At 50.7% G+C, this 27503-nt stretch overlaps 1 pseudogene across 1 annotated transcript in view; it reads left to right on the plus strand.

The window, feature by feature from the left end:
* Nucleotides 1-1255: 1255 nt before the first annotated feature.
* The window catches only part of LOC309603586, a 60975-nt pseudogene continuing 34727 nt past the window's right edge, over nucleotides 1256-27503 (plus strand). Inside the window, exon 1 of the transcript in view lies at nucleotides 1256-1320. The product of the transcript in view is annotated as an uncharacterized misc_RNA (transcript). The remainder of the gene's footprint in view (nucleotides 1321-27503) is intronic.

Below are 27503 nucleotides of genomic sequence, written 5' to 3' on the forward strand. Positions count from 1 at the left end.
GCTGGTGAAGGGTCTAGAGCACAAGTCTTATGAGGAGCGGCTGAGTTAGCTGGGGTTGTTTAGCCCGGAGAAAAGGAGGCTGAGGGGAGACCTTATCAATCTCTAGAACTACCTGAAAGGAGGTTGTAGCGACACGAGTGTCGGTCTCTTCTCCCAAGTAACAAGCACTAGGGCAAGAGGAAATGGCCTCAAGTTTCACCAGGGAAGGTTTAGGTTGGATATTAGGAAATATTTCTTCCCTGTAAGGGTAATCAGGCACTGGAACAGGCTGCCCAAGGAAGTGGTTGAGTCCCCATCCCTGGAGGTGTTGAAAAGACGGGTAGACGTGGTGCTTAGGGACATGGTTTAGTCATGGACTAGGCAGTGTTAGGTTAGTGGTTGGACTTGATAACCTTAAAGGTCTTTTCCGACCTAAACAATTCTATGATCTTAAGTGTTCTGAGAGTGTTTTTCACCAGGAGGTGCTGGGCCAACATGATCCCAGGAAGAAAGGCACTCAGACTTCGTAAGGTATTTTTTAAAATGCTTTGCATGACAGCTAACACTGTAAGGAAAGAATCCTATACAGAATCTTATGTCCCTTTAGATGGTGGGTACCCGGGTTGTGCAGCACCGAATGGGCCTCCAACCCAAATGCAGCACACTATGCAGACCCCATCCATAGCTGGGAGTCTCTTGTTTTGGTCATTCTAGCTATTGCAGGATTTTCTAACAAGGAAACAGCTCTATTTATCATCTCTACAGTCAAACAGAAGCAATGTTCTCAGGAGGACTTCTTGCTGCCCTGGTCGATACAAGCAAGGCCACGCAGGGGGCATAATGGCCAGTACCGAGTGGGAGCTGCCTGCACGCTCCTCTGTTACAACAAGCTGCTGAGCTTCTCCTGCGGCCAAGGGATCTGTGCAGCACAGCCCAGGTGTGAAGGCTACAGTGTACGTGCAGCCCAGCACAGCCCAGCCCAGCCCAGCACTGACTGCTCCAGGTGCAGTGTTCTGGTCAGGATGACCGCTCGGGTTTCCCTGGGAGGAGTCTGAGCTCCACCCTGGTGCCACAGCTGAGGTGCTGCGGCCAACATGTGCATGGGCAGGAGGAGCTGGAGCCCAGCCAGGAGGAGCTGGAGCCCCATGTCTTGTCACAGAACTGGGGTGGTTTTGGCTTAACTGAGATGTGGTGGGACAGCTTGCTTACCTGGGGTGCTGCAGTGGAGGGATACAGGCTCTGCTGGAGAGAGTGGTGGGGAATCTGAGGAGGGGGGATGTCCCTGTATGAAGGCCCAGCTCAGATTTATGCAGGTCCTTCATATGACAGGCAGCAGGTCGGGTTAGCTTTTGTCACTGAGCACCAGAAGAGTCAGTAAGGGTGACATTGTGTAAGGAGACGAAAAGGAGAAAGTCTTCTGTCAGCAATGTGAGGCAATCTCCAGATCAACGCATGTGTTCCCATGGGGAGCTGTAATTGCCCTGGCATTCGCTGGCCAGGCAAAGCAACAGGGTGCCAACAGTCTGGAGGATCGTTGGACAATGTCTTCACAGAGCTGCCAGATGGGCCAAGAAGGGTGATGCTCCCCTGGACCTGGTATTGGCAAAGAAGGAAGAGCTGGTCAGGGATGTGATCATCAGTGTCAGCCTTGGCTGTCGTGACCAGGAAATAGTGGGGTCCCAGGTGCCAAAGAGGAGTGAGGAAGGCCAGCAGTGGAGCACAGATGGGTGCACCCCAGAGAAGACAACATTGACATACTTGGGAGACTGATCCACGTGGTGCCATGGGAAGCAGCTCTGAAGGGTGAAGGAGCTCAGGAAATCTGACAGGCCTTACAGGAGAGACTTCTCCAAGGACATGAATACCATTGAAGAGAAACATTCATCTCAGGAGACTGCTGGTATAAACCGAGAAAAAAGGCAGCCCCCAGGAGGTGGAAGCAGAGGAAGATGCAAAGGATGAATTGAGAAACCTTGCCCCAGGATGAAGGGAGGATGCCAAAGCCAAAGCTCCCATAGGCTTGAGAGTTGCAGGGAAAATGAGCATCAAAATGAGCATCAAAATGAGCTGACAGAGGCTTAGAAGCTCATACAGAATGAGTCACACTCTGCCTGGAGGCCTGGAACAAGTGGGCACAGCAGAGGTTTGCATCTTGAATGCATGCCTCAGCCTAGCAGATGGGGATTCCCCCCTGCTGGGGGTGGTTATGCCAATCCATCCCCATAGGTCTCAATGGTGCAGGCTCTACTTGAAGACATTCCTATAACCCAAATACGCTGGGATTCATGCAGAACTGGCTATTCAAAATCAAGCATTTGATTCACTTTGCCTCTTTGCTTTGACATCTTTTCACTTTGACTACACGCCTGAAATCTCTTTAATAAGCCTCATGAGAATTGACGACTAAAGGAAAGTTATGCCCATAATAGGCTCCTTGAGGTGTTTTGTGTGGCAATGAGCCCTCTGGTGCCGAGTTCCTGAACTGCAGCTCCTGAAAGACTCAGCAAGCCTCCAGAGCAGTAAAAGCAGCACAGCTGAAGGTTTTGGAGGGTGTTAGCAGGCCCTGCTGAAGGCCATCACTGAAGAGACCATGCAGGGAATGAGCAGACAAGGTTCCTGTCCCTGGGGGCTGGTGGAGACATGAAGTCGGAGACACTTGGGACAGGAGGACGTTTCGATGTGAAATGTTTTCCCACTGTGAAAGCCCTTGATGTGCTTCACCAAGCAGGATGGCCAAGCCCTGACCCGCATCCCCTGCAGAGGGGGATCCTTTCCCTCTTGTGATGCTCTGGGCTCTGCCTGGGGGCATTGTGATGTGGGAGTGTGTGATGGCAGGCGCAGGTCAGTGGTAGGACACCTGCCAGGCTCTATGGAGGGTGGGTGAGGAGGAGGCAACGAGGCGCTGGAGCTGTAAGGACCTCATGTCCTCTCGTGGGTCTCAGTGGAAGAGACAGAAGCCATGGCTGAGTGGACAGGGGTCCCAGTTCTGTTGGGGTGTCAAAGGCCCACCAAAGCCCTTGGCCATCTGCTGACGTGGAAGTCACAGACACAGCACACGATCAATATGATCAGGCAGAATGTCGGTTTATTACATACACAGCTTAGTTAATATAGTTTCTTGCCTTCCTGATCATGCATAAACTTATCGCTAATTGGTTAACTATGTTTGGCAATATGCTGTTCATGCTCTACTAGCGATATTCTGATTCGTTCATAACAACAGTTCACACGCACCGCCCGCTTCTCCCATATCTTGTTTTCAACATTGCAAGCCAATAGTTTCTTCCTCTTAATCTGCTTCTTTCATGTCTTCCAAACCGCAGTCGACCTTCGCAGCATCCTTGAATTCCTCTTGCGTTAAATGCAGATTAAGTCCACATAGTCTGAGTCTGGCTTGCTCACTCCATGTCCTTGGTTTTTCAGATATCCCACAAATCCCCCTTTTTGTTTTTGAGCAATCCAGACTCCATCATACGCTCCACGGCTTTCATGAAATATTTAAAAAAACATCTTAATATAAGTGTAGTTAATAATAATCCCAATAATAATATAAACCCATGGATAATTAGATCTTTTCCCCACCTGAAATGCCTAACCCAGCTAACCATGAATTAAAACCTAAAGAGCTAGTCTTTCTACAATTGTGTTATCTGCTCTCCAGAAATCTAAATCTGACTTACAATCCTTTGAATATTTTTCAATACTTCTTCAAGATCTGTGGGTTTGTTTTTTAATATTCAGAATCATTGACGTCATTAGCTATATCTCTGCATGCATGCCTGATGGTGGAGGAGTTACAAACATACTCCCACTCTTTACCGCCAATCGGAGTCCCCACTAAACATGTCATAAATGGGTTGCCTGCATTTGCTGCCGCTAAACAGATTGAATCTTGCCCTGTTTTATTAGCTAGAGTTACCCAAACATTTGTACGTGGTTGTACTGAAATCCATGAGTGACCACTACCAATGATGGAGAGGAATGACGTGAGAAAACCTATCCTGGTAACTCCTGTTGTGGTCCCGACTCTTCTCTCCGTGGTTTCACCCAGCGGCTAGGCACCCACCTCGGACCTTCGTCTGTCAAAACACAAACATATCCTCGACCTCTCATCTTAATTTCTGCAGGACCCTTCCATTCTCCAGTTTTTAAGTCACGATATCGTACTTTTACCGATACTGAATCGATCTTCTGTATTCCCGATTGAAATGACATATGGTGTATAACAATTGGAGGAGATTCACGGTCCCCTGTTAACCGTAAATAATTTAAAACGTAAATCGCTTTTTCAAGACGTTCAGCGGGGGCTATTTCTCCCCCCTTTTGTTTTTGCAACAGCATTTTAACGTAGCATGTGTGCATTCTACGATCGCCTGTCCTGTAGGAGAGTGTGGTATGCCTGTGATTCTGCGAATGCCCCACAAGGGGCAGAAATGTTCGAATGTTTTAGAGATATATGCAGGACCATTATCTGATTTTATCTCTTGAGGAATCCCCAAAGCAGTGATGGCTGCACACATATGTTTTACAACATGTTTGGCTGTTTCCCCTGTTTGAGCAGTGGCCCAGATTGCATGCGAATAAGTATCAATGCTAACGTGTACATATTTTTGCCGTCCAAACTCTGTGATGTGGGTGACATCCATTTGCCATAATTGTAGGGCTCCCAGACCTCGAGGGCTGACCCCAAGACCTAAACCGAATCCTGATTTTTGGCAGGCAGGACAGGATTGGACGATGCCTCGGGCATCTGATAGTTTTAAATCAATTAGTTTCGCCAGTACTTTTGCAGATTGATGTAAAAATTCATGAGATAAACGGGCCTGCTCAAACAGGTTACGATTTTGATTTTTCCAGATGGTAGCAACCAACTTGTCGGCTATGTTGTTTCCAATCGACAAGCCTTGATCAAATTGATGGCCACGAATATGTGTCACAAAATAGTGTTTAGTGCGTTGATTCAATAAAAATAAAAGTTGCATTAATAACATATATAAGGTGTTATTCTTCAGTGATTTGATCACAGCGCCTTCCAGGCGCTGTACCGTTCCTACTACGTAGAGCGAATCTGAAATTACATTTAGAGGTTTGTCGGGCCAGCGTTGAAAGGCCCATAACACCGCTCTCAGCTCGAGGGTTTGTAAAGAGTCGGCGGTATGACCTGTAAGAAGTTGATGATTCCATTGATTATTGTCATACCAAGCAATAGCAGCTCGTTTTGATTTTCTTCCAGCATCAGTAAATACCGTACGCCCTTCAACTGGTACTTCTGATCTATAAGGGATGTCTTCAAAGTCCTGATTTTGTAAAAGCGGCAAAATTGTCGTGGAAGGATAGTTATTGGTTACAGTACCTGGACATTCAGCTAAAGCGATTTGAAACATTTCTGATGTTGCTAAAAGCCAATCTAAATAATTCTGTGCTATAGGTGCAAACAGGGTTTCAGGCTCTTGTCCTGTCAGATCACAAATCCTTCTTCTACCTTTGATGATCATATTAGCTAATAGTTCAGTCCGTGTACAGACGGTATTTTTTGGCTGATAGGATCAAGATACCCCCTCTAAAATGTTGATGCGTGGGCTATCTATTTGGATTATCAGTCCTATTAAGTGTTTTCGGTTGGGTGATGAGTTAACAATTAAAAATTGCAAAGGCAAATCACTGATTTTTCTTTGTACAACTGTTGTCAAAACCTTTTTTAGAATGTGATCCAATGCCTGCTCTTGTTCCTTCGTCAGGCTTCGTCGTTCATCGGCTCTGGTTGAGGTTCCCAACAGAGGCATCAAGGGAGCTAGATCATCATTAGTTATTCCACTAACTGACCTTACCCACTGTAAATCTCCCATTAGTTTTTGAACATCTGAGAGTGTCTTAAGGTCTGTTTTGAGTATGATCTTCTGTGGTCTGACTGTGCTCCCAGTAATTGTCCATCCTAAAGATTGCCATGGATTTTGTCGTTGTACCTTTTCTGGAGCAATTTTAAGACCTTTCGGTTCTAAGGTTTCTATTAACCTTTGTAAAGTTCCTTCCACGTCCATTTTTTCTCCAGCAATTAAGATATCATCCATACAGTGAAAAACTAGTAAAAATGGATGTTTCATTCGGAATGGTTGTAAGGCCCATGCTACAGAATTTTGACACAGAGTAGGTGAGTTTTTCATTCCTTGAGATAGTACCACCCAATGGTATCTTTTTGCCGGTTCCTGTTTATTGATTGATGGTACTGTAAATGCAAATTTTTCTGCATCTTCAGGATGCAAAGGAATAGTAAAAAGCCAATCCTTCAAATCCATGATAAGTCCCAATTTTCTGGGATCATCACAGGGGAAGGTAATCCTGGCTGTAATGCCCCCATATTTTGCATTACAGCATTCACCGCTCGTAAATCCTGCAACAATCGCCATTTTCCAGATTTTTTCGGGATGGTAAAAACGGGTGTGTTCCAAGGGCTTGTGGAAGGCACAATGTGACCTGCTTCTAGTTGTTCTTTCACTAAATTTTGTAAAATATGCAGCCTCTCCTGTTTCAGCGGCCACTGGTCTACCCACACTGGCATTGTCGTAGTCCAGGTGAGTTTTAAGATGGGCTGCTCAACCATGGCCGCTCCTCAAAATGCTGGGTTACAAGTTTGGCTCCCATTTGGGATAATAGATCCCGACCTGTAAGAGCTACAGGCAAGTGCATTACATATGGCCTTGTGGTAACAGTGGTACCGTCTTCAAAATTGAATGCTATCAGGAATTTGCTAATCATCGTGCATTGTGCCCCCCCGACTCCCACAACACTGGTAGCTGCAGGTACCAGTGGCCAATGACGAGGCCATTTTGTGATAGGGACAATAGGTACATCTGCCCCCGTGTCAATTAACATTGACAGTACTAAAGATTGTCCATTAGGATGTCTTCATGTTACCCTTTCTTCAGGTTTTCCCTTGGCAATATCTATTGCTAATAACACATTTGGTACTCCTGTGGATCCAAAACCTCCATGCCCACGTACAATTGAATGCGCTTTAGGGACACACGCATGAAATGGTATTAATTGAGCTATTTTTAGACTGTGCTGGTATCGTAAGCGGTGGCGTTAAGGTATATACCATGCTCTTTATGGTTCCGCAGAAATCCGCATCGATGAGTCCTGGTACTATAAATACACCTTTTCGTGATATTGAAGAACGGCCTATGAGCAATGCACTCAACCCATGCCCTAGAGGTCCTTGTTGATCTGAAGCAATTAATTTAACCTCAGACGTCGTTAAGGTTATGTCTACTGCTGTTGCCAGGTCCACTCCGGCGCTACCGGCTGTGGCGGCTGCGCAGCGGTCCAAGCACCCTGCACTTGTGTCTTCACGCGTGGGTGTGGCGCGCTCCGCGCCGTGTTTCCCGGTTTCCGACACTCTTGGGTGTCGTGATTATCTTTTTTACAATTCGTACACCATTTTTCTTTCCGACCCTCAGTATTAATTGGACTCCTACCTTCTTTTTTAAAATGGCCTAGTTTTCCACAATTAAAGCACTTCTTGTCCTTTTTTCCCCCCTTGCTTTTTTGATACCAACGGCTTCACTGCTGCACCTACAGCTGCGGCCATAACTGCAGCCTTTTCTTGTTCTAACGTTCGCTCAGCAGCCTCTAGCAACTGTCCTGTGCTGGATCCTCTTGGCAACACACTGAGTGCTCTTTTGTTTTTTTCGTTAGCGTTATCAAAAGCAAGCATATCTAAGAACTTTACTTTCATTCCCTCATCCATATCTGGATGAGCCATAATTGCAGCGTGCAAACGATCAATAAACTCGCCGTACGCTTCAGTGGGTCCCTGCCTTACAGCGGTAAAAGCAGGTCTAATTTTCTCATCATGCATGTTAATAAGAGCTTTATAAGCTAACTCCTGACTCAATTGCAATGCCTCGGTAGCAAACTGCGCTTGCCAATCAGGTCGCGTAAAAGGCCCTGCGCCCATTAACATTTGAGCCTGGATTCCGAATAACGGATCGCCTTGTTGTCGAGGTATTGAAGCTGCCCTATCACAGGCAGTTTGCCAATGTTGGAAAAATTGTAGTTGTTGCGATGGTGGTAATAGCATCTGGACAATCATTCTAGAATCATAAGGAGTTAATAACTGTGCTGAAAAAACGTGCTGTAATATAGATTGAGTATATGGTGATTTTAAACCATACTGAGTAACAGCGCTTTTCGCTTCTTTCAATATTTTCCAGTCCAGTGCTTCCCATACACCTCTCCCGTTATTACCAACTCCAACAGGAAAAGCCATGGGTAAAACCTGTCCCTCTATCATGGCATCTCGGATAACACCTTTCCATCGCATTGACGGATCCCCAACTCCTCCCACCAACATCCCTTGCCCGAATACCGCCCCCCCCGACGGTTGTTGTGGTGGCAAAGACGGAAAAGCACCAGTTTCCACCGGTGTCCTAGTTGGAGCAAAAACGTTGGGTGCTGACCGTCCTGGGTATAATGCGGACAGTGACGTTGGTGGGTTTTCTGGCGGGGCCGCCAATCGCGCTTCTAAAGTCTCTAGGCTTTTTATCAATTCCTGTAATTCAGCTTTCTCCTCTAGAACACCATTGTTTTCCTCCTCCTCTTCGCCACCTGGTGGCAAAGGAGGGTAAAGTGAGGTGGTCGCCACCGGTGAGGGAGGGCGATTTGGTGGATCGGCCTCATCGTAACTCGGAGGGCGGTCCAACTGTGGTACATCGGGCGATGGTGGAGTAGCCTCCGCAGCGTTTTTTTCTGGTGACTGCACTTCGGTGGTGGTGGGAGCTGCAGTTGCAGTCCCTGCTAGGATCCGGACCCCTCCTGCAACGCGGGCTGGGGTCGCTGCAGGGATTGTCGGACCCGAAAACAACATACTGGTTGCAGAGGTGGGCCCACCCCCTGGAGTCAAAGCCGCGAATGCCGATGCAGCGACTTGCCGCTCCTCCCCCATGCTTTTTAAAGTTTCATGAATCAGTCTCCACACAGTGGGGAATTTGCTCGCCTCTTTGGATCCTTTACTTATTTCTTCCCACAGTTCTGCCCCTATTTCCTCCCATGTCATAGCATCAAAGGCGGCTCCAACCGTGGGGATCAAATCCTTTCCTTTTGCCCAGAGCAATAATGCTTTCAGAGTAGACGAGTCATAACTTATACCTCTCGTTGAGAGGATATGTTGGAGGAGCTTAACCACCGCTGACCCTTCTTTTGTCATGGTAGCCCCCATCTCCTCCCCGGCCGCTCACCTGATCAGGGTGAGATTCCACCTTTCGCGCTAGCGTCTCCCGAGTGCTGGGGCAGCACTCACCTTCGGCTGGCTTCTGCCCCCTCCGTTCTCGGTTTCGTCAGAAAATCCAACTCCGATCTGAGGGTCCCTGTTCGGGCGCCACCTGCTCACGCGGAAGTCACGGACACAGCACACGATCAATATGATCAAGCAAAATGTCAGTTTATCACATACACAGCTTAGTTGATACAGTTTCTTGCCTTCCTAATCATGCATAAACTTACCGTTACTTGGTTAACTATGTTTGGCAATGTGCTGTTCATGCGCTACTAGCGATATTCTGATTCGTTCATAACAACAGTTCACATGCACCGCCCGCTTCTCCCATATCTTGCTTTCAACACTGCAAGCCAATAGTTTCTTCCTCTTAATCTGCTTCTTTCATGTCTTCCAAACCGCAGTCGACCTCCGCAGCATCCTTGAATTCCTCTTGCGTTAAATGCAGATTAAGTCCACATAGTCTGAGTCTGGGTTGCTCACTACATGTCCTTGGCTTTTCAGGTATCCCACAATCCCCCTCTTCCTCTTGCCTCCTCTTACTCCCTCTTTTAGACTCTTGCCTCCTTCTCCTCCTCTTCCTTCTCCTCCAGCAGGAAAGCGGAGGGAAGAGGAGAAGGACAGAAGAGCAGGCAAGGAAAAGCAAGCGAAGGCAAGAGGAGGAGGAGAGAGAAGGCAAGAGGAGGAGGAGGCAGGAGGAGGCAAGAGGAGGGAGAGGCGCGAGGAGTGAGAAGGAAGAAGAGGCAAGAGGCAAGAGAAGCAAGAGGCAGAAGGAGGAGGAGGGGGAGAAGGAGGCCAAAAGGAGGCAAGTGGAGGAGGAGAGAAAAGGAGGCAAGGGAAAGCAAGAGGAGGAGGAAGAAGAGAAGGAGAAGGCAAGAGGAGGCAGCTGGAGGAAAGAGCAGAAGAGGGGACAGGAGGCAATCAAAGGCAAGAGGAGGCGCCAGCAGGAAGACGCCATTGCCTTCTGCCTCCTCTTGCCTGCTCTTGCCTGCACTCGCCTCCTCCCTCCTCAGCTTCTTTCCTCTTGATCCCCCTTGACTCCACCTCCTCCTCTCCTCTTCTCCTGCCACTCCTCTTCCTCTGACATCTTCTTGCCTCCTCTTGCGCCTTACGGCGTCCTGTAGCCTCCTTCTCTTCTTCTGCTTTTGCCTCATCCTCCTTTCCCTCTGCGATCCTGCTCTCTCCTCCTTGCGCCTCCTCTTTTGCCTACTCCTCGTGCCTCCTCGCCCTCCTCTGCCATCTTCTCGCCTCCTCCTCCTCCTGCTTTTCTTCTTGCCTCTTCTTCTCTCCTCCTCCTTCACCTCCTCTCTCCGCCTCTCGCCTCCTCGCGCCTCCTCTTCTTCCTCTTCCTCTTGCCTCCTGCCGCCTCCTCTTGTCTCCTTCTCCTTCTTTACCTCCTACTCCTCTTCGGACGCCTTCTTGCTCTCTCTCGCCTCCTCCTCCTCGCGCCTCTCCTTGCCTCACCGGCCTTTGGCCTTCTCTTCCTCCACACCCTCCTCAAGCCTCCTCTTCCCTCCTCTGCCATCCTAGGGCCTACTTCTCTTCTTCCTCTTGCCTTTTCCTACTCAGCCTCCCTTACCTCTTCCTCCTCTTTGCTCCTCTCTAAGCCTGCTCTCTTTTCTCCTCCTCCTCCTCGCGCCTCCCATTGCCTCCTATTGCCTCCGCCTCCTCGCGCCTCTTCTGCCCTCCTCGTGCCGCCTCCTTTTCCGCTTTTGCTTGCCTCCTCCTTCTTTGGCCTTCTCGTCTGCTCTCACCTCCTCGCACCTCCTCTTTTGCCCTCCTGCCTACTCTCACCCATTTCCTCTTCCCTCTTCTCCTATTGCCTCCTGCAACCTTATCTCGCATATTCCTGTCTCATCCTTTTTTGCTTTTGCTTGCCTCCTCTTGCCTCTTCCTTTTCCTTCTGGCTCCTTCTCTGGCTTCCTCTTGCCACCTCTTTTCTCCTCCTCTTCTTACCTCCTGTTGCCTCCTTGGGCATCCTGCTGCCTCCTTTTTCTTCCTTTTGCATCAGGTGCCTTTTGCCTTCTCTTCCTCTGCATCCTCCTGTTCTCTTCTCCTCCACTCCTCCTGACTACTCTTACCTACTTCTCTCCTTCCTCTTGCATTTTCCTTTTTCTCCTCTCATTCCTCTTCTTCCTTTCACCAGCTGTTACATCATGCTTTCTTCTGCCACTCCTTCTCCTTTTGTCTCCTGTTGCTCTTCTTGTCTCCTCCTCCTCTTTCCTCCTCTTCTCTACTCTTGCCTCCTCTTGCCTTCCATTGCCTTCTCCTTTTCCGCTTTTTCTTGTCTCCTCCTGCCTCTTCCTTCTTTGGCCTTCTGGCCTACTGTGACCTCCTCTTACCTCCTCTTTTACCATTAGCTTGACGCCTCATGTTTCAGCCACCTCCTCTTCATATTGACTCTCCTTACATCATGTGGCATCCTCTTGTCTCCTCCTTTTTCTCTTTTCTTCTCTCATTTTGCCTCCCCCTCCTTTACTTCTGTGTCATCCTGGCCTCTTCTTCCCTCCTCTTTTCTCCTCTTGCCTTCCCTCCTCCTCCTCACCTTGCCTTTTCTTGCCTCCTTTTGCCTCCTGTTTCCTCCTCCTCCTCTTGCCCTCTCCTTGCCCCCTGTTGCCCTTCCCTTCTCTTCCTCTGCATTCTCGTACAGACCCTTATTCCCATCTCTTGGCTCCTCTTGCCTCTTCCTCCTTCTCCTTTCTTCTTCTTGCATCCAGTTTTCCATTTCTCCTGCTCCCCTTCTTCTTCCTCATACTACCTCCTCTTATGTCCTCTTGCCTTTTCCTTCTCCTGCTGTCTCCCATTGCCTCCTACTGCTGCCTCCTCCTACTCTTACCTCCTATGGCATCCTGTTCCCTCCTCCTTTTTTCCTCCTCTTGACTCTTCTTGCCTCCTCCTCCTTCTTTTCCTCTTACCTCCTCTTGCTTCCCTCTCCTATACTTCCTGTGTCCTGCTGTGTCTTATTCTTGCCTCCACTTTTTCCCTGCCCCGTTGCCTCCTCTTGCCTCCTCCTCTTCCTACCGCCTACATTTGCCTCCTGCTACCTCTGCCTCCTAATCTCCCTCTTGCTTTCTTTTCCCTCCTCTTGACTGTCTTTATCTCCACCTTGTAGGCCTCTTCTCCTCAACTCTTTGTCTTCTCTTGCTTCCTCTTGCCTTCAGTTTCTCATCCGCCTCTTATCTCCTTTTGCTTCCTCCTCCTCTTCCTTCTTCTCCCCCTCTTCCTTTTTTCTCTTCTTGCCACCTGTTCCTGCCTGTATTTTTCTCTTGCCTCCTCCTCCTCCTCCTCATATTCACTTTACCGTCCAGGAGGGGAACGAGGTAAGAGGAGAATGAAGGAACAGCAGGCAAGGAAAGGCAAGAGAAGGGAAGAGGAGGACGAGACAGGAGGCAAGAGGAGGAGGAGGTGGAAGAAACCAGAGGCAACAGGAGGCAAGAGGAGGCAATAGGAAGGAGAGGAGGAGGAGGAGGAGGAAAAAAAAGCAGAAAAAAGCAATAGGAGGAAAGAGAAGGCAGAGAGGAAGAGGAGGAGGAAGCACTAGGAGGAAGGAGGAGGCAGAGGAGGCAGTAGAGGAAGAGGCCACAAGGGGCAATACTAGGCGACAGAAGAGGATGCAGAAAAGAAAGCGAGAGGACACAGGAGAAGGCAACCAGAGGAGGAGGAGGAGGGAACGGGTGGAGGAGGAAGCGACAGGAGGTAACAGAAGGAGGAGCGAATATGAGGCAAGAGGAGGAGGAGGCAACGAGGCAGAAAAAGGAAGAGGAAGGAGGCAAGAGAAGAAAGAAGCAAAATGAGGAGAAGGAGCTGGAGGCAAGAGGAGAAGGAGGAGGCAAGAGGTTGCAAGAGCAGGAGGGGAAGGAGGAAAAAAGGAGGAAAGTGGAGGAGGAGAATAATGTAGGCAACGTAAAGGAAGAAGAGGAGGAAGAGGAGGAGAAGGCAAGAGGAGGCAGCAGGAGGCAAGAGCAGCAGACTGGAGCACGTGGGGTTGGAGGCAGTAAAAGGCAAGAGGAGGCACAAGAAGGAGGAAGATGCCATTTCCTTTTGCCTCCTGTTGCCTGCTCTTGCCTGCAGTTGTCTCCCCCCCACCCCCATGTTCTTTCCTATTGCTCCCGTTGACTCCTGTTGCCTCCTTCCTCCTCCTCTCACTCCTCTGATTCCTTTTTCTTTTGCATCCCCTTTCCTTCTTTTGGGCCTTACGGCATCCTCTTGCCTCCTCTTTTTCTTCCTGTTGCTTCCTTTTGACTCCTCATTTACCTTCAATTTCCTGCTGTGTCTTCCTCTTGCCTCCTCTTCTTCTTCTTCCTCTTGCCTCCCTTTGACTCCTCTTGCCTCCTTCTCCCTCATTATCTCCTACTCCTTTTCTGGCCTGCTGTTGCACTCTCTTGCCTCCTCTTCCCTCCCGTTGCCTCATGCGCCTTTTTCCTTCTCTTCCTCTTCAGCCTCCTCTCGCCTCCTCTTCCCTCCTCTTGGATCCTGTTGCCTCCTTCTCCTCCTCCTCTTGCCTTTTCCTTCTCATCCTCCTGTTCCTCTTCCTCATCTCTACTCCTGATATGCCCTGCTCTCTTTTCCCTCCTCCTTCTCCTGTTATCTCCCATTGACTCCTTTTATGTCCCTTCATTTTTTCCTCTGCCTCTTCCTCTTTCCTCGTTTTCTCCTCTTTCCTCCTTCTCTTGTTGCATCCTTTTGCCTCCTCCTCTTTTTCTTCCTGTTTCCTCGTTTCCTCATGCTTCTTTCCCCCTTGTTTTCTTGCTCTCTTCTCTTGTTCAGTTTTCTTTTTTCACCTCCTGTTGCCTCCTCCTCCTTCTCCTTCTCTGTCCTCTTGTCGCCTCCTCCTCCCTTACCTCCTGGGTCCTGCTTTGTCCTTCTCTTGCCTCCTGTTTTTCCTTCTCCTATTTCCTTCTCTGGACTCCTACTGCCTCTTCCTCTCCTCTTCTTGCCTCCTCTTCCCTCTTGTTTCATCCTGTTGTCTCCTCCTTTTTCTGTTTTGTTTTCCTTGCCTCCTGTGGCTTCCTTCTCCCTTCCCTCCTGTGTCCTCTTGTTGCTTCCTTGTTTTTAGAGACAGAGCACTGCTTACAAATCAAGTATTTTCAAGTCCTAAGGGGGGACTTTGCACTGGAACTGCTGCAGGACACTGAGACCTGTGACCTTCCAGTGGCCAAGGACGCCTCCACCATGGTCTGCTCCTTCCGAGGTCTGAGTGAGTGACTCCTGTTCTTTTACACACTTTTCGAGTCTTGATTATGATTGTTATGTTGATACAGCAAACCATGTATTAAGATTTGACCCAATCTGCAGAGGGTCCAGGTGATCAGAAATCAGAAGTTAAGTTAGATTAGGATCCAGGCCATTAGAAATTAGAAGATAAGTTGTGTTATAAATTCTGTATTACATTACTTATAAATTGTACTACATTGATTCTGCTCGTAGAAATCTTGTGCTATTCTAACCATAATTTTGGTGCTATGCTAATCATAGTATCCTGTTAAGAAAATAAAGCTGAATTTTAACTACAATTTAGTGCCGTAATCATTCTGCGAAATATCCCTAAAAGAACCTGGCTGTCCCCTTGCTCTCAGGTGACACTCTTGCACACAGGTATCCACAACAGGCCACGGGAAGGAGGTGGCTCATGATCGTAGCTTGTAGTTCAGCAGCTCCATCTTGACATCATCTGCAAGGAGGAGGAACGTCATCACTGCCACAGCAGGCCAAATTTCCATGCAAGATTCATAGCGAAATTCTAGCGAAAAGGTCGTTTATAGAATCAGCTCTTGGGGAGTTGTCCCGATCCAATGTCGGGAGAGGTTTCGATACGATCCCAAGGACGAGATTAAGACGCAAACGAGGTCAAATGTCGTACAACCTTTTGACTTTATTTTTGGCGAACGAAGGGGTGAGGACCGGGTAGGGGAGATAGGGGGAAAAAAAAAAGAAAAAGGAAAGAAAGAAAAAAAAAAAAGAGAGGAAAAGAGAGAAAAATAGAAAGAGCGTGCTCAGGCGGGTGAGAAAAGAGCCACGTAGGGGAACTAGCTACCGCCACTCCGAGTCCGGCGTTGTCCCGTCGATCAAAGGTCCAGTCGGTCCAGCCTCTGTGTCCGCAGGAGCAGCTTCCAAGGAGGTGCACGGTGAAGGACGAGGAGAAAAAGAGAGGACCTCAAAAGGCGCACGCGGTCCTTTTATAGGGCCATGCACATGCGCAGAGCAGGTCTGCGTACATGCAGTTTGCGCTTCTGCTTTTCGCGCCCTGGTGTCTGCGCAGGCGTGTGTGCAGCCCATGGCCCCGCCTTCCGCGTCCTGGCCTCTGCCTTTCGCGCCCTGGTGTCTGCGCAGGCGTGCGTGCAGCCCATGGTCCCGCCTTTCGTGTCCTGGTCTCTGCATGGGCTGTGGTGGTTTCATCGGGGGCTGGATGTCGGACCCAGAAGATGGCGGTAGAACGGCAATGTCGAGACAATTCTGATTAGTCCTCGACACCACCCCGTGGCTCGACATTGCAGTCTTCACAGTGGTAGGAGAGGTGGGAAGGGAAAAAGAGAGAGAGAGAGAGAGAGGACAGAGCAGAGGTGGAGACAGAAGCAGAGAAAAAGGGAACATGGGACATGGCAAGAGTGTTCAATTGCAAACAAACAGGAACATTGTCCAATGTAAACACTCCTTTTTCCTTAATCTTTCTAATTTTAACAATGTTCAACAACCCTGAGAAATCCATTGCGCGAGGTAGTTCACCATTATAAGAAGTATAGAACAACTAGTGAGTATGACATGGGTAGGAATATGCAATTTTTTTCTTGTTGTTGTTTTGGTGTGTTTTTTGTTTGAGGTCTAAACAATGGTTATTGTGGTGGGTTCTACCCGGTGAACGGCACGGATTTGTTGTATGCCCTCGGGTGAGGTGGTAGGTACGAACTGCATATTAGATACCACATGTCGTATTAGCTGAACAAAACAGGGTATTATACAGGGTAAAAACATTAAAGTGGCAAACGCACATAGCAAATATAACAGCAACTGTTTCACCCAGGGCGCCCCCGGCAGCCAGGACCATAAATTACCATTCCAACCATTCCAGGTCTGGACGGGGACGTGGGCTATTTTCCTAATGTCTTTGGTTAATTGGAGGACTACTTCACCTACATCGTCTATTTCTAAACAACAGTTAGAGACATTTAATTTCCCACATACCCCTCCTTCTTCAGCCAGTAAATAATCTAAAACCATACGGTGTTGAAGGATTGCCGTGCGCATTTGTTGAGACTGTTGAGTTAAAAGATCTATAGCATTGGCGGTTTTATTGGTAACAATTTCTAAAACCGCTTGGAATCGGATTATACGGTTCAAATTATAGATTGGTTCCCTTGACCCTGATATCGGTTCACTGGGGTTCCAGGTGGCAGGCCCGTAATGTTGGATTATTCTTTCAGGAGGCCACTCATTTTCCCCCCATTTTTGTGTTCCACCTATGTTCACCTCAACAGCTCGCTTGCGGCGGGCAATCTTTCCATCTTCCAGATTATCGTACAATCTTATCCCCAACTGAGAGCCACCCGTTTGTGGCAGAAGGAAGAATAAAGGCCGGATAATTCCCACATAACAGACCCCTGACCAATGCGCTGGCAGTCGTTTATAGGCAGTATGTCCACAAATCCAATAATGGCCCATTTTAGCTGTGGCCCCGTTGGCGAATGGTCCCGCTGCATCCCCGGGGAACTGGAAATACATTGTTTTGTCATTGCCCACAGGGCTAAAAAAGACAGTTGGGTTATTATTCATCCGGCCGGTGCAGTACCAGGCCCCAAAGCTGCTTTTCCATTCACAGGTTTGCTTGTAAGCGTGGTCCCTAGATTGTCGGAAAATTAACGTTTCATTTTTATTTGCCCAGTACCCTTTGAACCCTCGACTGCGTCCGGCACTATCAAGCCATGCCCATATGGAGATACCCCTATCTGCATTTACCAACTTGTTCGTAAGTGTCCATTGGCACTTGCTTTCTCCCACATAGACCCCTCCCTTTTGAGTACGATTTAAACAATATTGCCCCACAGCAGGAAACTGAACTGGCCATGTTCCACTATCACCCCAAGTGTCATTCGTGGTTTCACTATAATTACTCACAATTTGGGCTGGGGTGAGGGGTGTGGACGTCCACGGCCAACTCGACAGCCCCAGAGGTCCCCCACAAACCCAGCAATGACTTAAATTAAAAGCTCGGCTTATAGCTTTGGCTAATAATACAAATTCATTGTCCTTGAAGGGATCAAACGGGTCAGGGGAGGGTGAAGGAATTAGCTCTCCGCCACTGTTACAGGTACATTTCCAAACTAGTACAGCCACCAGTAACGCGCGCATCCTGATTAAGCAGCAATCGGCGTCTGTCTAGTCTCCGTCGGGTGGTGTGTGTCCAGGTCAGCTGCTTCCTCCTGGAAAACAAAAATAGAAGCAAACTCGCTTCTCGGGTCAGAAGGAAGGGACAATCCATTTAGCATGAATTTTGTGGATCTTTCCACAAGCATCTTTTGCCTTCCACGTGTATTTATTCACTGGGGTGTCTAATGTTAGTGGTACTGCTCCCACGGTGGGGAGTTCAACTAAGACGGGTTGTCCGGGGAAACAGGATGGGTTGACGGAGTGGTCAGGGCCAGGTGAGGTGGGCATGATTGTAGGCGCTAGTGGGCAAAACGCCGTAATTTTTGGGCATCCGTTTGTTCCCCAACGGCTATTGACGCTAGTCACTGCATCTCCTACCCGCTCAGCCCACCCCGGTTTGTGCGGTTTCAGGAAGCGCTTCAGCAAGCCGTTGGTTCTCTCCGCAATCCCATTTGCTTGAGGGTAGTATGGAGTGTGGAATACCCATGAAATCCCCTCCCGAGCCACCCATTCCTGGACCATCTTGGCTGTGAAGTGTGTACCATTGTCAGATTGAATCAACTGCGGTTTAGGGAAGGTCCCAAACCATTCTTTCAGGGCCTTCACCGTATTCTCCCCTGTTGCCTTAGCGCAGGCTTTAGCCTGTGCTAGGCCAGATACTATTTCAACACCCACTAATACATAGCACTTCCCTTCTGATTTACGGAACGGACCAATGTAATCAACCTGCCAGGCCTCCCACAAACCTTTTCCCTCTCTCAAATGTAGGGGACTGTCTTCCAGGGGGTGCCTGTCTAAGCGGATACGACATTGCTCACAGGCCGAAATGCAAGTTTTGCAATTTTCTCGGGTAACCGGCCAGCCTCTGGCCTGAGCCTCTCGGTAGAGGTCTTGGGCTCCAGTGTGCCCTCTCTTAAGGTGCAACCATTCCAGGAGTCGCTCCCAATCCTCTGCTACTGGATCACTTTGCAAGGGGGCGAGGCGGGCCAGCTCATCAACCCTATTGTTCCAATGACCGGACGGATCTTCTCCCGTCTGATGGGAGGCTACCCATCCTACCGCAAAGTTCCCCCGTCTGGCAATGGTTAAAATATCTTGCCACTTCTCCTTTTGCCATACAGGTATTCTGTTAACCTCCCACCCATTTTGTTCCCAAAAGGGGAGCCACTCTGTACACCCCTTAAAGACAGCAAAGGAGTCAGTGTAGATATAGATTGGAGAGGCAGACTGGGCTTCATGTTGAAAGACACTCCATACGGCCACTAATTCCCCTACTTGAGCGCTGCCTTCTCCTTCGGTAATTATTTTTTGGTCGGTCCTTATCTGTAGGGCGACAGCACGGTATTTCCAAGTTCTGCCCTCTCGTTTAGCAGAGGCATCAGTGAACCAAGTGTTCTGTAATTGTTCTGAAAATGGGGGGGCTACCTGCACAGCAGAAGGAGGCACGTCACCTTCCCGGTCTGGGGCCACTCCCTCTTGGATAACTAAATTTTTGGCAGCGCCCTCGGAAACTTCAAAAATACCACAATAATGTTCTATTTGCGCGTACCATTTCCGCACCGAAGCTCTTTGTGCCACCCCGTCAGGGGGAGGTGTCCCGGTTAAAACTGGTTTAATCACTTTGAAAGGACCTCTGAGCACTATTGGTTGCTGGCAAATGGTGCGCTCTGCTTCTCGTAAAGCCAGGCTGACTACAAACAGCCCCTTTTCCCACGTGGTGTACCGTTTTTCTGCATCCTTGAAACTCCGAGAATAAAAGCCAATGGGCCGGATGGGCCCTGCCGGCCCCCGTTGCCACAAATGAATCGATAGCCCAGTTGCGGCAAACCCCCACTCGATCTGCACCGGGTCTGTCGGGTGGATAGGCCCCAGGGCTTGGTATGCATTTGCCTCGAACACCAACAGCCGTAGCGCCTCATCGTGGACCGGGGTCCACTCCCATTGCGCCCTTTTCCGTAGTAAATCATATAGGGGTCTCGCGATAATTGAGAAATCAGGGATATGCTTTCTCCAGAACACAAGCAGCCCTAACGCATGCTGTAAGTCTTTTTTCGATTCTGGTATCTTAATTTGGTCGAGGGAGGAAAGGGTGTCTGGTGGGATACATGTCATCCCTCCCTTCCACCAAATTCCTAAAAATTTCACCTCACTTGAAGGGGTTTGTATTTTCTCAGGTGGGATTGTCAATCCTATGCTCTCTAGATGGGTGATGATGTCCTTCTGGACTTCCCCAACTTCTTCCACCTGATTTCCCCCTATGAGTACATCATCTATATATTGGTAAACTTTCACCCCCGCCCTTATGGGAATTGCTTCCAGCTCCTGTGCTAGAGCGTGGTGGGCTAAGGTGGGGGAGGGCTTGTATCCCTGAGGGAGCCGTGTAAAGGTGTACTGTTGCCCCGCCCAGGTAAAAGCAAAGCGGTCCTGGTCCTGCGGCTGCAGGGGGACCATAAAGAACATGTCTTTAACGTCAATAGTCGCCATAATAGGGTGTGATTGCTCTTGAATGGCGGCTATAAGCTCGGCAATGTTCGGTACAGCAGCTGTTAATGGGCCTGTGTTGGCATTCAGCCTCCGGTAATCTACTGTCAACCTCCACTTGCCGTTTGGTTTTCGGACAGGCCATACCGGGGAGTTAAAGGGGGAGTGGGTGGGAACTATAATCCCCCTCCCCTTCAAGTCCTCCAGCACTGGCACGATTCCATCTCTTGCTCCTATCGGTAGCGGGTAGGGTTTCACGCTTGTCAGTTTGGAAGGGGGGAGGGCAGGCGCCGCTTGCAACAGGCGCACCCCCACGCCGGGGGCTTCGGCCAGCCGCCTGATCTGCGGGACGCCGAAAGACCACGAATTTCCCTGGGTGTCGCGCCACTGTCTGCCCTTTAAAACGTCTATGCCCAAGAGGTTCATTTGAAAGGGTCCTATGGCTGCCATGGTGTTCACCGGACTCTCATCTCCTGGTAGCCATAAGGTTACCGGGGTCATGGGCACAGATTGGGTTTTCCCTAGGACGTTTAATACTATCAGGTGCTTAGAAGGAGTTGAGATGCCGCACCGTTCTGCCTCGCTTTGTTTTATTGCTGTAATTTGGGCCCCCGTATCAATTAAAAAGATCATGGGCCTCTTCCTGGGCCCTACTGCGACGGTAATGAGGAGGTCCCCTTTATTGTTGCAGGTGAGTTGTCTAATAAACATCCACCCCCCGCCTCCCCCCTCACCCTGAGGGGGCGGAGGTCTTAGTTTTCCGCCACCCTTTCGTCCCCCTTGAACCCCTCCTCCTTATCCAGTGCCGGCACGGAGGGCGCGTTTGGTTTGGGAGAGGGTCCTTGCCCGGACCACCTCCGCACCAGGAGCTCTAATTTTTTGGTGGGGAGCCCATCCATTAGGTCTCGGGGCACCCCCTTTTGCAGTCCCTTCTGCCACAATTCTTGTCGGAGCAGGGGTTTTTCCCTTTTGGTTGGGTCGGGGCTTGTCCCCGAAAAAGCCAGCGGTTTATTTGCCGGCTCCGCTGCCCGCACGGCCCTAGTTTCCACCTTGTGGTAAGTTCTGCCTACTGGCCCGTATTTCCTTCCATAGTTTATCAGTTCCTGAGCTATCTCCCCCCAGGTCCACACCTTCCTCCCCCACTGCCGCTGTTCGGGGGTTACTGTTCCCTCCAGGGCAGCTGCAATTCGCTCTTCACGAGGCACATTTTGGATTCTCCCCTGTAATTGGATCCCGATAGGTTTTAACGAGTCGGGGAGTCCTCTTATTAGCGGTGTCAGCCGCTCGGGGTCTACCGGTAACAACATCGGAGAGCTTAAATTTGGTTTAAGTTCCCGGTCATACATCATTTGCAGGCATGCTGCCTTTTGTACGTTTTCTAGCAGTTGCTCAACCGAACCAGTTATAGCTAGGGGATCCCCCCTTTCTAAGGGGTTCAGCCCCCCCGCCCAATATGCTGCCCTCTGGGTCAGAGACCATGGGGCCCGGCGATCGCCCGTGGTGAGGAAGACGCCGGGGCCCCAATACCCCTCTGCTTCTTTTTCCGATAGCATGATCCCGTCCCCCCCCGACAGGGATATCCTCCACACATATTCGGTTTCGGACTCCCTTGCCGTCCTAGCAAAATCCTTTCGGAGTTTAGCCAGTTCGGTGGCGGTAAAAGGGATTTCTTTGGTTACAACTTGGGGACGGTTGTCGCTATCGTCCTCATATATATATTCCGTTTTTACCAGCGGGCACATATGGGGGGGGTTATCCACAGTCTCCCTTAATTGCTTTAAGTCTTTCTGGGGGTAGATTTGGCGTACCCCTTTCTCCTCCAACATTACCTCCGCCTCAGCGAGGGTGTCTGCCTCCCTCAGGAGCTGAACCCTCAGCTCCTCCTTCAAAATCATATTTTGGTGCTTCTCCTCCTCTAGCGCCCGTTTGGTCTCTAGTAGTTGCTCTCGCAGTGGAGCTATCGCCGCTTGCAACGCAGCGGCCACAGCCTCCGATTGGCAGGGCGCTCGTTTCTTGTCCTCCGCCGCCGCTGCCAGACACGCTCCTAACACGGCACAAACAACAGCCTTCCCTTTTCCCTTCTTCACTCTAGCTTCTTTATGCAAAACCGCTATTCGGTCCATAACACTTTGCAGTTGGAACCAATGGTCCCGTGCCCAATCTCGTCCCGGAGGTGAGGGGCGAGAGCAGTACATTTCTAAAAACTCATATAATTTCTCTGTCTCTTCACAAAAATCGCCTGCCTTTTGGGCGGCCATATCCTACAAAGGGGAGTTCGTCCCGGGAGGGTCAAACCTTAAAAAAAAACGTTTCCCCTATACGCTCCCAGGAGGCCAATCCGCACACTACTACAAGACAAAGACGAGCCTACAAAGGGGATATCGTCCTGAGGGGGTCACACCGTACAATCCAAACTTCCCCTATACTCCCCCAGGAGGCCAGACCATAAACTACTATAAGACAGAGCAGAGCCTACAAAGGGGATATCCTCCTGAGGGGGTCACACCACCAATTCAAGTTTCCCCTATACGCCCTCAGGAGCTCAAATCACAAACTGCGGGACAGAGCAGAGCCTACAAAGGGGATATCATCCTGAGGGGGTCACACTATAAAATTCAAGTCTCCCCTATACGCCCTCAGGAGCTCAAATCACAAACTGCTACGTGCGTTTCAGTGCAAAGGTCTCAACACCCACTCCTTCCTTGCGCATCGTTCGTCTCCGGCTGCTTCCCTCGCGGGAGAGCAGAACCGCGGATCGGAACTCCGCACTCGCTTCGTACTTGTTTGTACGTCTCGTTCACACACACTCGCTCAGCACACCGTAAGGTTGTATGACACTCTCGTCTCAAGGGATCCTGTCCGTGACGCCAATTAAATGTCCCGATCCAATGTCGGGAGAGGTTTCGATACGATCCCAAGGACGAGATTAAGACGCAAACGAGGTCAAATGTCGTACAACCTTTTGACTTTATTTTGGCGAACGAAGGGGTGAGGACCGGGTAGGGAGATAGGGGGGAAAAAAAAAAGAAAAAGGAAAGAAAGAAAAAAAAAAAAGAGAGGAAAAGAGAGAAAAATAGAAAGAGCGTGCTCAGGCGGGTGAGAAAAGAGCCACGTAGGGGAACTAGCTACCGCCACTCCGAGTCCGGCGTTGTCCCGTCGATCAAAGGTCCAGTCGGTCCAGCCTCTGTGTCCACAGGAGCAGCTTCCAAGGAGGTGCACGGTGAAGGACGAGGAGAAAAAGAGAGGACCTCAAAAGGCGCATGCGGTCCTTTTATAGGGCCATGCACATGCGCAGAGCAGGTCTTCGTACGTGCAGTTTGCGCTTCTGCTTTTCGCGCCCTGGTGTCTGCGCAGGCGTGTGTGCAGCCCATGGCCCCGCCTTCCGCGTCCTGGCCTCTGCCTTTCGCGCCCTGGTGTCTGCGCAGGCGTGCGTGCAGCCCATGGTCCCGCCTTTCGTGTCCTGGTCTCTGCATGGGCTGTGGTGGTTTCATCGGGGGCTGGATGTCGGACCCAGAAGATGGCGGTAGAACGGCAATGTCGAGACAATTCTGATTAGTCCTCGACAGGAGTCATTTGTGTTGGGGGAGCTCAAGCTGTCCCCCGACCTTTGGCAGCAAATGTCTACTTCTCCCAGCCCTTGGCAAGGAACAGGGGGCATGCAACCCATGACCCCCTAGAGCTGGAGGGGAAAGCGGAGGGTGGCCGTTGCCTTCTCACCAGGGATAATCCCTGTGGGGAACACAAGCTCCCGCAGCCATAACTCGTCAATGTCCAGCTGGAAGATGGATCTGCAAGCAGCAGACACCACTCCTTTGCTGTGGAATCACTCTTGGACCATAGCAAAGGTCCCGAGTCCTGCAACCAGGACACCCCGCCCAGGGAAAAGACAAAAGGGCTGACGAATGAGTACTTTAGAGAGAGGAAAAGTGAAAGCTTTGGTAAAAAAACCCCATGTTCTCCATTTTTTTACTTCCCCTCCTCAAAATATTTGCAACCGTCTCTTGGCTAGAGATGATCCCAGGCATTTCCAGCACAAGGAATACCCCTGGGATTTATTCCCAGGGATTATCCGTGGCACAGACCCAGGATAGAATCACAGAATCATAGAATCGTCAAGGTTGGAAAAGACCCTTAAGACCATCGAGTCCAACCGTTAACCTAACACTGCCAAGTCCATCTATACCATGTCTTTGAGCACCGTATCTATCCGTTCTTGAAGTACCTCCAGAGATGGAGACTCAACCACTTCCCTGGGCAGCCTGTTCCAATGCTTGACCACCCTTTTGGTGAAGAAGTTTTTCCTAATGTCTAACCTAAACCTCCCCTGGCGCAGCTTGAGGACATTTCCTCTCGTCCTATCACTCGTTACCAGGGAGAAGAGACCAACCCCCACCTCACTACAGCCTCCTTTCAGATAGGTGTAGAGAGCAATAAGGTCTCCCCTCAGCCTCCTTTTCTCCAGACTAAACAACCCCAGTTCCCTCAGTGGCTCCTCATAAGACTTGTGCTCTAGACCCTTCACCAGCTTCGTTGCCCTCCTCTGGACACACTCCAGCACCTCGATGTCCTTCTTGTAGTGAGGGGCCCAAAACTGAACACAGTACTCGAGGTGCGGCCTCACCAGTGCCGAGTACAGGGGCACTATCACCTCCCTGCTCCTGCTGGCCACACTATTCTTGATATAAGCCAGGATGCCATTGGCCCTCTTGGCCACCTGAGCACACTGCTGGCTCATGTTCAGGCGGCTGTCAACCAACACCCCCAGGTCCTTTTCTGCCAGGCAGCTCTCCAGCCACTCCTCCCCAAGCCTGTAGCGTTGTGTGGGGTTGTTGTGACACAAGTGCAGGACCCGGCCCTGAGCCTTGTTGAATCTCATGCAGTTGGTCCCGGCCCATCGATCCAGCCTGTCCAGGTCTCTCTGCAGGGCCTTCCTACCTTCCAGCAGATCCACACTTCCACCCAACTTGGTGTCATCTGCAGACTTACCGAGGGTGCACTCAATCCCCTCATCCAGATCATCAATGAAGATGTTGAACAGGACCGGCCCCAGTACTGAGCCCTGGGGAACACCACTCGTGACTGGCCGCCAACTGGATTTGACTCCATTCACCACCACTCTCTGGGCTCGGCCATCCAGCCAGTTTTTAACCCAGCGTAGAGTGCACCCATCCAAGCCGTGAGCAGCCAGCTTCTCCAGGAGAATGCTGTGGGAGACAGTGTCAAAGGCCTTACTGAAGTCCAAGTAGACAACATCCACAGCCTTCCCCTCATCCACTAAGCGGGTCAAGCATCATCCCCTTTCTCTCTGCTTGGTCTCTCCACTCTGACCACTGGGAAGAGTGAAGCCCTAGGGCGTGCTGCATGCTTTCTCAGGCTGGATCTGGACTTAGTTTCTCTCCCGGTTTGCCAAGAGGTGCTCTGGGCACACGGGGTGCTCTTGGTGTGCTGCTATGATGCTCGGGGAGGGATCGTTCCTCGGGGCCCAGGCTCTCAGGAGGACTGAACCCCTGCAGGGCGAGAGGGACCAGGACACCAGCCTCTCTTGTCCAGCTTCAGCTGTCTCAGGATGGCAGCAGACACAGCTCCCCAGATAGCCACGATCTCTGCAAAGCAAGGGAAAGAGGTCTCAGGCCCGGGGCTGGCCAGCTCACAGACTCTCAGCAAGCTCCTTGCCCAGGCGACGACAGATGCTGCTGTACACAAAGAGCCCAGAAAAACACTGCCATGGCTGTGGAGCTGGGCTGTGCCCCACTTTCAGACTGCCAGCTTGCACAGAAAGCTGGCCCTCCATGGCCCCACTTTTGAGGGGACCGAGCCATGCCCAAAGGAGCTTTGATACTCAGGGCAGCCCCAGTACCAGGACCTGCACTCCTGGCAGCCACATTGTGTCCCAAGCCCAGTGGGATCCTCAGGCAGGGCTCTCGTGGCAGCCCCCAGCCCTCTCCAGCCACCCCCACAGCCCAGCAATTCCAGCTTTTGACAGCTGACAGCCCTGATGCGACCCCTCAGGAAGGAGCTCCCCAAACCCTCACCCTTGCTGCACAGCTGCAGGAGTGTGGGGAACAAGCAGCTCAGCTTCAAGCTGACGGCCATGGTGCAGCAGCCCTCCATCGCGCTTGCTGCTCGCCCTCAGCTCAGGAAAAGGGACGCTCTTCCCGCCTCCTCAGCCAAAACTCCTCTCTGACCTGCTCCTCTCCTGCCTGTCAGCGAGGGTCCCCCAGCCCATCCCTGCTGCCTCCGGACCCTGCTCCCCGCCGTGGAGCAGCTCTGAAGGGCAGCGGTGGGGAGCCCCTGAGCAGTGCCCAGCAGCACCCAGGCCTCGCTGGCAAGTGCCGGCACTGCCGTGGCACCGGGGAGACCTCCCTGTCATGCAGCGCATCCCCCTGTGACATCAGCCCACATCATCTGAAGGGCCATTATGACATGAGCAGGGAGATGGCACAACAGGGGAGAGAGGCGAGAGATCTTCCCTCTCGTCCTGAGAAACAGGCACCCCCTTTCTCCCAAGTCCTTTGCCAAAAATTGCATCTGCCCCCTGCACCAACACGTCTCTGCTACTGGGAGCCCGTCCGGGCAGGCGGGGCTTTGGGGTTGGCTGCAGTCGGGCTGTTTTCAAGACATGGGATTGAAGGCCTGTGGGATAAAACAGCCCCTCCCGTGTTACTGAACACTCTCTGCTTTGTGTCGCTCTCATGGTAGGAGTAGCACATGCCTCACTGCACTGGTTTGGGCTGGGATGGACTCAATCTTCTTCATGGCAGCCCAGATGGGGCTGTGTTTTGGATCTGTGACCAAAACAGTCCTGATAAAACACGGGTGTTTCAGCTGTTGCTGAACAGTGCTTGCACAGCATCAAGGGCTTCTCTGTTCCTCGCTCTGACCCACCCGTGAGTAGGCTGGGGGTGGGCAAGAAGCTGCGAGGGGACACAGCCACGACAGCTGACCCCAACAGACCAAAGGGATATTCCGTACCAGATGACATCGTGCTCAGCAATAAAGCTGGGGAAAGAAGGAGTAAGGAGGGGGGTGGTATGTTTGGGGCTATGATGTTTGTCTTCCCAGCTAATTCCCTCCGATACTGCATACGCCCCTCAGCAGGGGTCCACTTGACTTGGTCATTTGCACCATCTTCTTTGAAGGGATGCCTTTCCTTCACGCTCAGCTGGAGCCGACTGTAGGGGAAACTGATAGAGCTGGGGCTTGGGTCTCCGGTTTAGCCACAGTGGCTGCTTGTATGTCTTCAGATGCAGAGACCCTCTCTTCTCCTTGAGGCTGCTGAACAGGGAATGAACAGTGCTCAGCAGGCACAGGCCAGGCCCCAGAACAGTGCGACAATTTGTGTCTCTTTGGCACAGCCAGGGCCAGGACATCCTTTTTTTCAAACCTTCTGGCGCTTCATCGGGATCCC

This window comes from Platalea leucorodia (genome assembly GCF_965183815.1).
Source record: "Platalea leucorodia genome assembly, contig: HAP1_HAP1_SCAFFOLD_136, whole genome shotgun sequence".
Classification (NCBI taxonomy): Eukaryota; Metazoa; Chordata; class Aves; order Pelecaniformes; family Threskiornithidae; genus Platalea; species Platalea leucorodia.